The sequence below is a fragment of the Helianthus annuus genome, chromosome 10 (genome assembly GCF_002127325.2).
Source record: "Helianthus annuus cultivar XRQ/B chromosome 10, HanXRQr2.0-SUNRISE, whole genome shotgun sequence".
NCBI classification, from domain to species: Eukaryota; Viridiplantae; Streptophyta; class Magnoliopsida; order Asterales; family Asteraceae; genus Helianthus; species Helianthus annuus.
Genome location: NC_035442.2, coordinates 134,941,340 through 134,951,384, shown reverse-complemented (window position 1 = coordinate 134,951,384; position 10,045 = coordinate 134,941,340).

The window sequence follows — 10,045 nt, the reverse complement described above, 5'->3', positions numbered from 1 at the left end:
TAATGGTCAAGCAGAATCATCCAACAAGATCATCATCAACAATCTGAAGAAGAAACTTGGATCCAAGAAGGGGAAATGGGCAGAGGAATGGCCTTATGTGCTTTGGGCTGACAGGACAACTCCCAAGAATGCTATTGGTCAAACACCCTTCTCTTTGGTGTTTGGGGCAGAATCAGTGATCCCAACAGAAATGGTGGTTCCAACTGCTAGAACAAGTACCCGTGATCCTGAGGAGAATGATGCAAACTTGGCTCAAGACTTGGATACTATTGAGGAAATCAGGGATCTGGCTAGGATAAGGATGGCTAGCTATCAACAAAGAATGGCTGGTGCTTACAACAAAAATGTCAGATTAAGGAAATTCCAAGTTGGGGATATGGTGTTGAGAAAAGCATTCCAGAATACCATCAATCCTGCTGATGGGAAATTGGCACCGAAATGGGAAGGCCCTTATTTAATTGAAGCCGAAGCAGGAAAGGGGGCATATAGATTGTTAACCATGGAAGGTAATTTGTTACCAAGAGCCTGGAATGCTGTCCACTTGAAGAAATATTTCATGTAAGCAGGGTCCTTCTGGCACATATGATCCTTACATTAGAAGTATCCTTCAAGGATCCCTGAAGTATCGATGATCCTTACTCTGGTAATGTCCTAAGCTCGAACTCTTATTTACATATTTTCTTATTTAAGGATAAGGATTATGTATCCTTCATCCTTCTCTCACGAGATTTTGAGTTCTGATAGTCCAGGTATCCTTAGCATATTGTCGACAATCTTCAGAAGCAACTCAGATCCTTGGGTTCAACCCCAGTTGTTTGGGCTTGTCCCCAGTTATCCTTGGGCTTGTCCCCAGTTTCTCCTGTAGCGCACGATGATCCTGGTATAGTTCACGTCTTTGGGACCAGTACTCGCTTTAGGGGCTGATCATTCCATCGTACTGGCTATACCTAGGATCCTACGTATAATGGTAGACGTACCATACATCCGTTCCTAAGGTTTCTAACGTTTTCACGTTAGCTAAGGTTTTGGCATTTTCATGTCACTAAGTTTGGATAGTCGCCAGTGAGGGCCATACTCCAGTTTACATACGATCCTTGGGCTTGTCCCCAGTTATCCTTTGGGCTTGTCCCCAGTTATCCTTTGGGCTTGTCCCCAGTTACTAACTTATCTCTTATATTGGCTTAGTCCCAAGTTATATTCTGTTTTCAGGTTTACAAAGTTAAACAATTAAGGATCCTCAATCCTTATTACCCATTAAAAGCTTTTCTTATGGTTATCCTGATTACAGTGTTAAAGGTTAGGATCCTAACTTGGATTCTCAGGTATGATCCTTAACTGTTTTGGTTCTATTCATTATTTTTTTGAATAACCCATATACTTAGACAACTGAACCTATGATCCTTAAAATAAACTACTTTGAAAACTTTCGATTATAGGATATTTGATCCAGGATCATATCCTAAATTTCTTAAACATAATTTGCTTAACCTTTCTTACTTAGACAAGTATAAATCAAAACAATTGAAAGTTCAAAAGATATACAAGGATAACATCACAGGATAAGTCAAAAGTTAAAAGTTTTATTCATTAAATATTTAACCCCTTTTTAAGTTGTCAAAATTGCCAACCCACATTTCTACCAGCAAAACGTGGCCCGTCCACATGGGTTGGCAAAGGGTGTCCATTGTTTATGCGGTTATAGCAAGTGCAGGAAATTAAAGGCGGGGATGATCACAATGGCTTCATCCCCCAAACAGAGGATCCCTCCACCATTTGTAATCCTACCTATTGTTCACAGGATCCTAGATCCTCAACCCTAAACCTATTGTTCAAATACAGACCATAATTGTTTTAAAACATCACAACCACAAAAAAACAATCACCAAACAAAAAATTGGGCTCCGGCTAAGTCTCGAAATTTCCATCATTGCCCAATCCTGCAGCTCAATCCTTCGCTGCACCATCACCACCGGCTCCACTTGCCTCTCCACCCTGATCCTTGCCAGCGCCTCCACCCTCAAGCATCGGGATCTCCTCAGCCTCTTCATCATCCTCCAGCTCTGCCAGCCTCGCCTTCCAGCCCTCCACGTCCCATGAGCTCCTGTTGAAGGTAGGATCCTGAGCCTCTATAGCCATTTGCAGCTGGATCTTGTACATAGCTATTGCAGCAGAGACCTTGGCATCTTGGGTGATCTCATGCTTCTCATAGTCAAAGTTGATCAGCATCTTGGCAGCGTCATCCTTGGTGGCTCGGAGCTCCTTCTCAAGATCAACTATCTTGAGATCCTTTAATACAGCAACTTGTTGGAGGTCAGCAATCTGGCGGTCCCGATCCTCGACGTGGCCAACATACGTCTCTATCTCAGCAAATTTCTGCAAGGAAGACAAGGAATGACCTCAGAAATCAAGTGATCCTTAGACTAGCAGCAGGACAGTGATCCTTACCTCGTTGATGTAATCCAGACACTGTTGGCGGAGCAGGGGCAGACCTTGCAAATCCTCAGAGGCTTTCTCTTCTTGCTTCCTTTTCCCCTGATAGGTGCTTTAGGGGCTGAAGCAGTTGGGCTAGCAGCAGGAGTTTTCTTCCTTGAGGATTTGACATTAGTAAGATCATCGATGCCAAACTTCGAAGCAGACTTAGAGGATTTTCCAGCGCCTGCACAACCAAAACAAGATAAGTATCTTAATTTTATTTGACTCTCATTATATAAATACTCCTTAAAAAAGGATACTTACTTGACATTGTGACAGAAGCAGGGGATACTTCTTGAGAATCCTGGGTGGTAACCTTGAAAGTTCTGACTTCAGGGTCAAGCTTCTTAAAGGCCAGGAGTCTCTCTTTTGCAGCAGGTGTCAACTTCAGATGAGAAACGGATATGGCTGCACAATAAACAAGAGAATATCAGTGATCCTTATACTAAGGAATAAGTTCTATGGTGATCCTTCCAGGATCCTCTATCCTACCATGGGTAGCCCACTTTTGGGCAAATCCTTCCCATCAGGGATGGTATCTCTCCTTACAAAAAAGAACCGCCGCTTCCAGTTCATGTCATTTTTGGTAACTTTGAGAACAGGGTGCTCTTCTCCAGCTTTTCGTTTGAACAAGTATCGGTGGGATCCAAAAGTTGTGAGATCATACATCTCAGCCAACTCCGCCATGCCGAGGTCAATCCCTTCTTGTTCAATGATCCTTTCAAGGGTGTATAACACCCTCCAGATCATCGGCATAGCCTGGATATAGCAGATGCCGGTAAGGGAGAAAAAGGATTCGGTGAACTGAGGGAAAGGATACGAGTATCCCATCATGAAAGGAGTGACCGGGAAAGCTACCCAAGTCTCAGAGATGTAATCACTCAAAGCAGTAGGGCTAAAAGACTTAAAAAGGGTGTTCGCCGGAAAGCAATGACGGATTTTATTGATTTGAGGGTCGGTAAAACAACACCTCTCGGAGGGGGAATCCCTGATGATCCCTTGACCCTTCAAGGGGCTATTATTCTTAGGATCCTTGCTGGGAGAGTTCCGGAGCAGCATTTTTTGATAGAATGGTGGAAAGATAAAGAAAACAGAGCAAGAGAAGAGAGAAGATAAAGGGGAATACCTGTTCAATCCTCTGGTCACGATTATAAAGGGAAGAGTTCTTGAATTTAAATGCAAACGATCCTATCCCTATCTCTATTTATAGTAATGATTTGTGCAGGGCTGTCACCTCCATGACGTCAGATCGCAACGGATAGTTCATTCTTAACAGCTATATATCCGTTGAGTTAGTTATAGATAAGACCGGAAAAATATAACTCATTAATATTACATAATTACTCCTTATATTTTGGGGGCAATTGTTAGGGCAGGATTTTAATGACCTATGATCCTTACATGATATCCTAACAAGTGATCCTTGTTTCTTTGGCAGATAGTGATCCTCAGAAGAGCTTCAGGATCAGGATCATGGATCATCCTAAGGAGCCTCATACTAACGATTGCTCTCTTTGAATTTAATGTTGTTTTGCAGGAATTACGAGTTGGACCTGGTCTTAGCAACGTTATCAAGGAATCTTTCACGTTGATTTCGCACATGCATAGCCGGAAATAGACGTTGTGGAGAATATGGAAACTTAGCACAAATTACGGGCAATTAGTTAGGCTAAATTTACTTCTATTTCTAAAGGGGTAACGAGCTAATAGTTAGGTGACTTACCTAAATTCAACCACACACACACTTATATAAATAGCACTCTTGAGCATTCGGAAGACACAACACATTTCTCACACGCTCTAGCATACGATACTATAGTGATCCTTGTACCTAGCTCGTTACCATCCAAAGTTGTAAACATTGTTTGTTATATTGAAGTTTGGTGATCGGTAGTTTCCATCACCCGAGGTTTTTTATGCCGGAGATCATTCATTGATCAAGGGCTTTTTCCTCGTATAAATCCTTGTGTCACTTGTGCAATTTTCATTTAAGTGATCCTTATCTTTGTTCATCATACCAAGCATCATTCCCCGTTTACAAAGAGTTTGGTTGCATTATCCTTGTGTGATTTTTGACCAAAACAAAAGGGTATTTTCATACTCTCTAAGGTTAAAGGTTTTCACCTTTCTAAGTCTTGGAGGTTGTACACTCCCGCCTGTAGCGCATGAAAATCAGGGTTTATCCCCAGGATATTAAGAGTTTATCCCCAGGATATTCAGGATTTATCCACAGGGAAGCTAAAGTATGACTATATTTGCGAATATGTTTAACATAGGGGACATACGTTATACAATTCAAAGGATGGATTCAAACTTACAAAGGTGCACTGGGGACATTCTTAGGTTGGAAGATTGGAATTGACCCTCTAGAAATCTTTGCTTCAGCATCCTGAGCAGCATCCTCACCAGCATCCGCCCCAGCATCCTTCTTCTCTTCTGCCTTGTCTACCACTTCTGCTGACTTAGAAGATTCACCGGCCTCGCCAGGATATGGCACTGCCTTGCCTCCAAGCTCCTTCAGCTTTGCCACCCAGGATTCAACCGGCCAGGCTGGGCACTCAAGACCTGTCTCCTTGGCCTCATAAGCCATCTTGATACGAGCCTGTAGCAAAGAGACAATGGCAGAAGCTTTGATCCCTCCCCGGAATGAAACCATGGCCTGTTCATGCTCCATTTGGACGGTAACCAGCTTGACCTCGGCATCCTGGGTGACCTTCTTCAGTTTGTCCTCATAATGCTGAGTCTTGGCTTCGGCAATAACGCCTTGGTCAGCAATGGTAGTCTCGAGCTGTTTGATCCTGGCCTCGTGGAGTGCAGCAGTACCACAGACATCGCTGTAAAGGTAGAGCAGATGCTGGAGGCCCTGTAAGTTAAAATTCAGGTATAAGTCAATATTCACTAACCAGGATATCCTGTCAGGATATTCTATCAGGATATATATGCAGGATATAGTGTCAGGATATTACCTTGTTAAGGAAGGATGTCATTGGCTCCAAGGAATCAGTAAAGCTGAGCTCGTCATAAGAAAACCCTTCGGGGCCTGGGACACTAACTTTGGAGCCCTTTCTCTTTTTTGCGGTAGAAGCACGAGCCCTCGTAGTGGGCTTGGGAGGCGGAAGCGGTTTTGAGCTGGTGGAAGCAGGAGCCTCTTTCTTGACAACGGGTGGAGTAGGATAACTGTCAAGCTCGTCAAGATCAAGGAAAATTGGAACTTTGCTGGAATCTGCACACAGGGAGTAAAACTCTTTCCTAAACACTTCAAATAAAGACATGTATGCAGGATATCATGCAGGATCCTTACCAGACATGTTTGCACTGGAAAGTGGACTTGGAGATGCTGGAGATGGGTTGAAACTTCTTTCAGCCTCTGGGAGAAGTCTGATAACGTCAATCCTTTTCTGAGAATCAGCTAGGGGTGGCGCGAGTTTCCTAAAATCAGCTGTGTACAAGAAAACAACAAAGTCAGTACAAGATATGTAGCAGGATACAAGATAGGATCACCCTAAAACTCTAGGTCCTACCCTTTTTCAACCATTTCACCAGATAATCCGCTCCACCAGGGATTGAATCTCTTTTTACAAAAAAGAATTTGGATTTCCATTCCTCTTCGTTCCTGGTGGCTCGGAGGATTAATGGGTCGCTAGAAGTAGAGTAAAACAAGAATCGACAAGAGCCGTGACATCTAAGCCGGTATGCTAAAGGGAGGTCATGGACGGAAAGGTCAGGGATATGATTCTTCTTGATTTGATCAAGAACAGACATGACCCGCCAAAGCATTGGCATTGTTTGACTAAAAGAGATCTTGGTGAGATTAAAAAACTCGGTGATAAATTCAGAGAAAGGAAATTGTAACCCTAAGGTAAAAGGAAAAGCATTAAAGCATAGCCATTCATCAGAAACCATATCTGATCGGATTTCCCGATCAAATGGCCAGAACACCGTCCCTTCCGGGAAGATGCTGAAGGTTTTAAGGGCTGACAAATGGGCACTATCAAAAGTGCATATTTCCTTCTCCGGATCTTGGAGAATATTCTGCTGGATAAACGTAGGAGCAGAATCACCAGAGCTCGATCTAGTTTGTCTAGCCATTTGGTGCCGGAATGTGGAACAGGTGCAAGGATGAAGATGAGAATGAGAGAGAAAATATTTAACTTCTTCTCTTCGGTGATGGTTAAAAGAAGATAAGCATGAGAAGATATAGGGAGCAATGAGTAAATGTAGACTGAACGGTTACAAGCAGTCACATCAGGTTTTATCTCTTAATTACCTTGGTTATCGTGAAAAATGTAACCGTTAGGACTCAGGATCCTTAACGGTAACATTTTTGGGGACAATTGTTATGGGTGAAATTCTGAGCCTATATCCTGGTCAATATTTTAAGCTATATATTGATTATATGATATGTGTTCATACCCCGGGTTACGCGTTCAGGATATTGGTAACATCCTGAATGGTATCCTGAGGATCACTAACGGGTTATGTGCAAGAATAGGAGTCCAAGCTTGTAACGTTCATAAGGACCTTTTCTCCGGAAGACTCGCTCTAAGTTGTTCGTAGAGGGACGTTGAACCCGCTTTACTTGGTCTCCAATGGCTAATAAAGAATATTCGAAGGCATCCTATACTTATAGGAGATTTTGTTTTGGTTTACTAGCTATAAATAGATGATAAATCAGATCGAATAGGACATAACACGAACACTCACTCCTCTCACACTTTTCTTTCTCGCAACTTTCACTTTCACAACAAACATTGTAACACTTAGCGATCTGATTAATATCCTGCACTGTATCCTGATGTTTAAGCAATAAGAAGAACAAGGCAGCTGCGATTGTCAGTTCCTGAGGTTTTCTGCTGGCGATCTAGATTGATCAAGGGCTTTCCTCGTATATCATGTGTCACCTTTTACCTTTTTTGCTCATCGTTTGATCGTAGATACAGCTCAATATCCTGAGCCGTATCCTGAAACTGTTTTTGCAAACCACTTAATTAACACTTTTTTGAACACATTCTCTTAGCACACTACCTCACTTAACTAATTTGATCACTTAATTTCTTCGGTAATTTTTGACCAAAACATTTTCGTCACTCAATATTTCAAAGCTGACTTGACATTCAGAGCCTTGTGCACCCTGTTTACCATTTATTTTAATTACTCAATATTTTATAAATTGTTCAATTTATTAAAAAACTGATACATATAATTTGTTTATGCAACCGAAGTAATAATCATTTAATTAACAACAGGTCATAGACCATAAAACTCCCGTAGCAGTTCAACTTACTATTATTGTAAGACCTCGAAACGCTTCCAAATGTGTTAATAATAATTCTAGTGACCTAAAACTTGACTATATATTGTTTATATTCAAATATGTTAATAATAATTCTTTCTGTTTGTTAGGGCTGGATTTTTACAATACATGATCCTCACATGTGATCCTAACCAGTGATCCTTGTTTCTTTGGCAGATAGTGATCCTCAGCAGAGTTCCAGGATCAGGATCACGGACCATCATAGGATCCTCATGCTAACAGTTGCTTTCGTTGAATTTAATGTTGTTTTGCAGGACATCTAGCAGGATCCGCTCTTAAGCATCACAATTAAAGGACACGTCTTTACAACTATGGCATGTGCTTAATCGGAGATGGACGTTGTGAAAGATATGGAAACTTGGCATGATTTAAGGGCGATAATTTAGGCTAGATTTACTTTTATTTCTAAAGGGGTAATGAGCTGATTATTAGTCTTTTTACCTAAAATAGGTCACCTACACTTGTATATATAACACTCTTCCTCATTCGGAAGAAGACACAACACAACTCTCACACGCTTAGACACTCGAAACTATAGTGATCCTTGTACTCAGCTCATTATCATCCAAAGTTGTAACTATTTTTCTTATATTGAAGTTTGGTGATCGGTAGTTGCCATCACCCGAGGTTTTTTATGCCGGAGATCATACATTGATCAAGGGCTTTTTCCTCGTATAAATCATTGTGTCTTTGCATATTTCACATTGAAGTGATCCTTTACTTTTTCTACAAACCAAGCATCATACCCCATTTACATAAAGTTTGGTTGCATTATCCTTGTGTGATTTTTGACCAAAACAGTTTGGCGCCCACCGTGGGGCCATTGGTGCTTCATTCATAAGAAAACTTTCTGTTCGAAATCATTTCAAAGAATTACATGGCTTCATCATTGAAAAACATGTCCACGACGATGTCTGCAGTCACCTCGTCTCAGAACACTCTGCCTCCTCCACCGGCAGGATCCTAGAAGAATGCTGAGAAGAGACAAACTCCTACTAACTCTAAACCTCCATCTTCTTCTGCTATGAATTCTTATATTCCCAGTACTAGTGATGTATTTACTTTGATTTTGCAGATGAAGGATCGTATGCAGCGGCAGGATGAAACTAATGAAAGGATCCTCAGGGAAATTGGAGATCTCAAAAGACAAAGGAGAACGGCAGAGGATCATTCCCCACTGATGCCCAAATCCTTGAGCTTTGATACTCCAATGATCACTTCTCAGCCATCGGAAATTCCAGACGTGCAAATTATGGGAGAATCAAGAGGATTGCACCTCGGATCAACAGCAATGACTCAGACATCAGGCTCACACTTTCAGCCGGCAGGATCCTATCCCCAGCATATGGGATCCTTCATGAAATCAGGAGCCTACCCGGGAGCGCAGCAGTTTCAAGGATCCTACTTTGTTCCAGGATCATCCCAGGTTCAAGGATCCTCCTTCGTTCCAGGATCATCCCAGGTTCAAGGATCCTCCTTTGTTCCAGGATCATCTCAGATACCAGGATCCTCCCAGATACCAGGATCCTCCCAGATGCCAGGATCCCTAAAGAGTTTGCAAGCAGGAAGTCTAGATGTCCATCAAGGGGATTTCATTCCAATGAAGACCATTGCTTCCACTGGTCCCTCCGTTATTCCAGAATCCCAGCAATATGGATTCACTAACTTGAACCCAATAGGAGGTAACACTTTAAATAATTATCTTACCACTAACCATGGATTCATGCAGGATACAGGTATCAATCATGCTATGGCCAGGGAGTTGCAGAAGCTAAAAGATATGATCTCAAGTGTTCCAGGGGTAGTCAAGCCTATCCCAGAGATCGTAGATGGAAGCCATAAGGTATCTCGCTTTGCACCACCAATTTGTGATGCAGAGGTACCCAAAAGGTTCCATATCCCTACTATGAAGCTGTATGATGGTACAACGGATCCTGAGGAGCACATAGCACAATACAGGGAAAGGATGGAGATCAATCCAATCCCGAAAAAGCTAAAGGAAGCATGCCTATGTAAAGGATTTGGATCCACTCTTACTGGATCAGCTCTTAAATGGCTGCTAAGTCTTCCCCCTTACTCTATTACTTCATTTGCTAATTTAGTTAATTTATTCAATAACCAATTCTCTTGTAGTAGAAAATTTGAAAGATTAACCAGTGATTTATATAGGGTAACTCAAAGTCATAATGAATCATTAAGGGATTACATAACTAAATTTAGTAAAGAATCCTTGTACATTCCCAACTTGGATATGGCTAC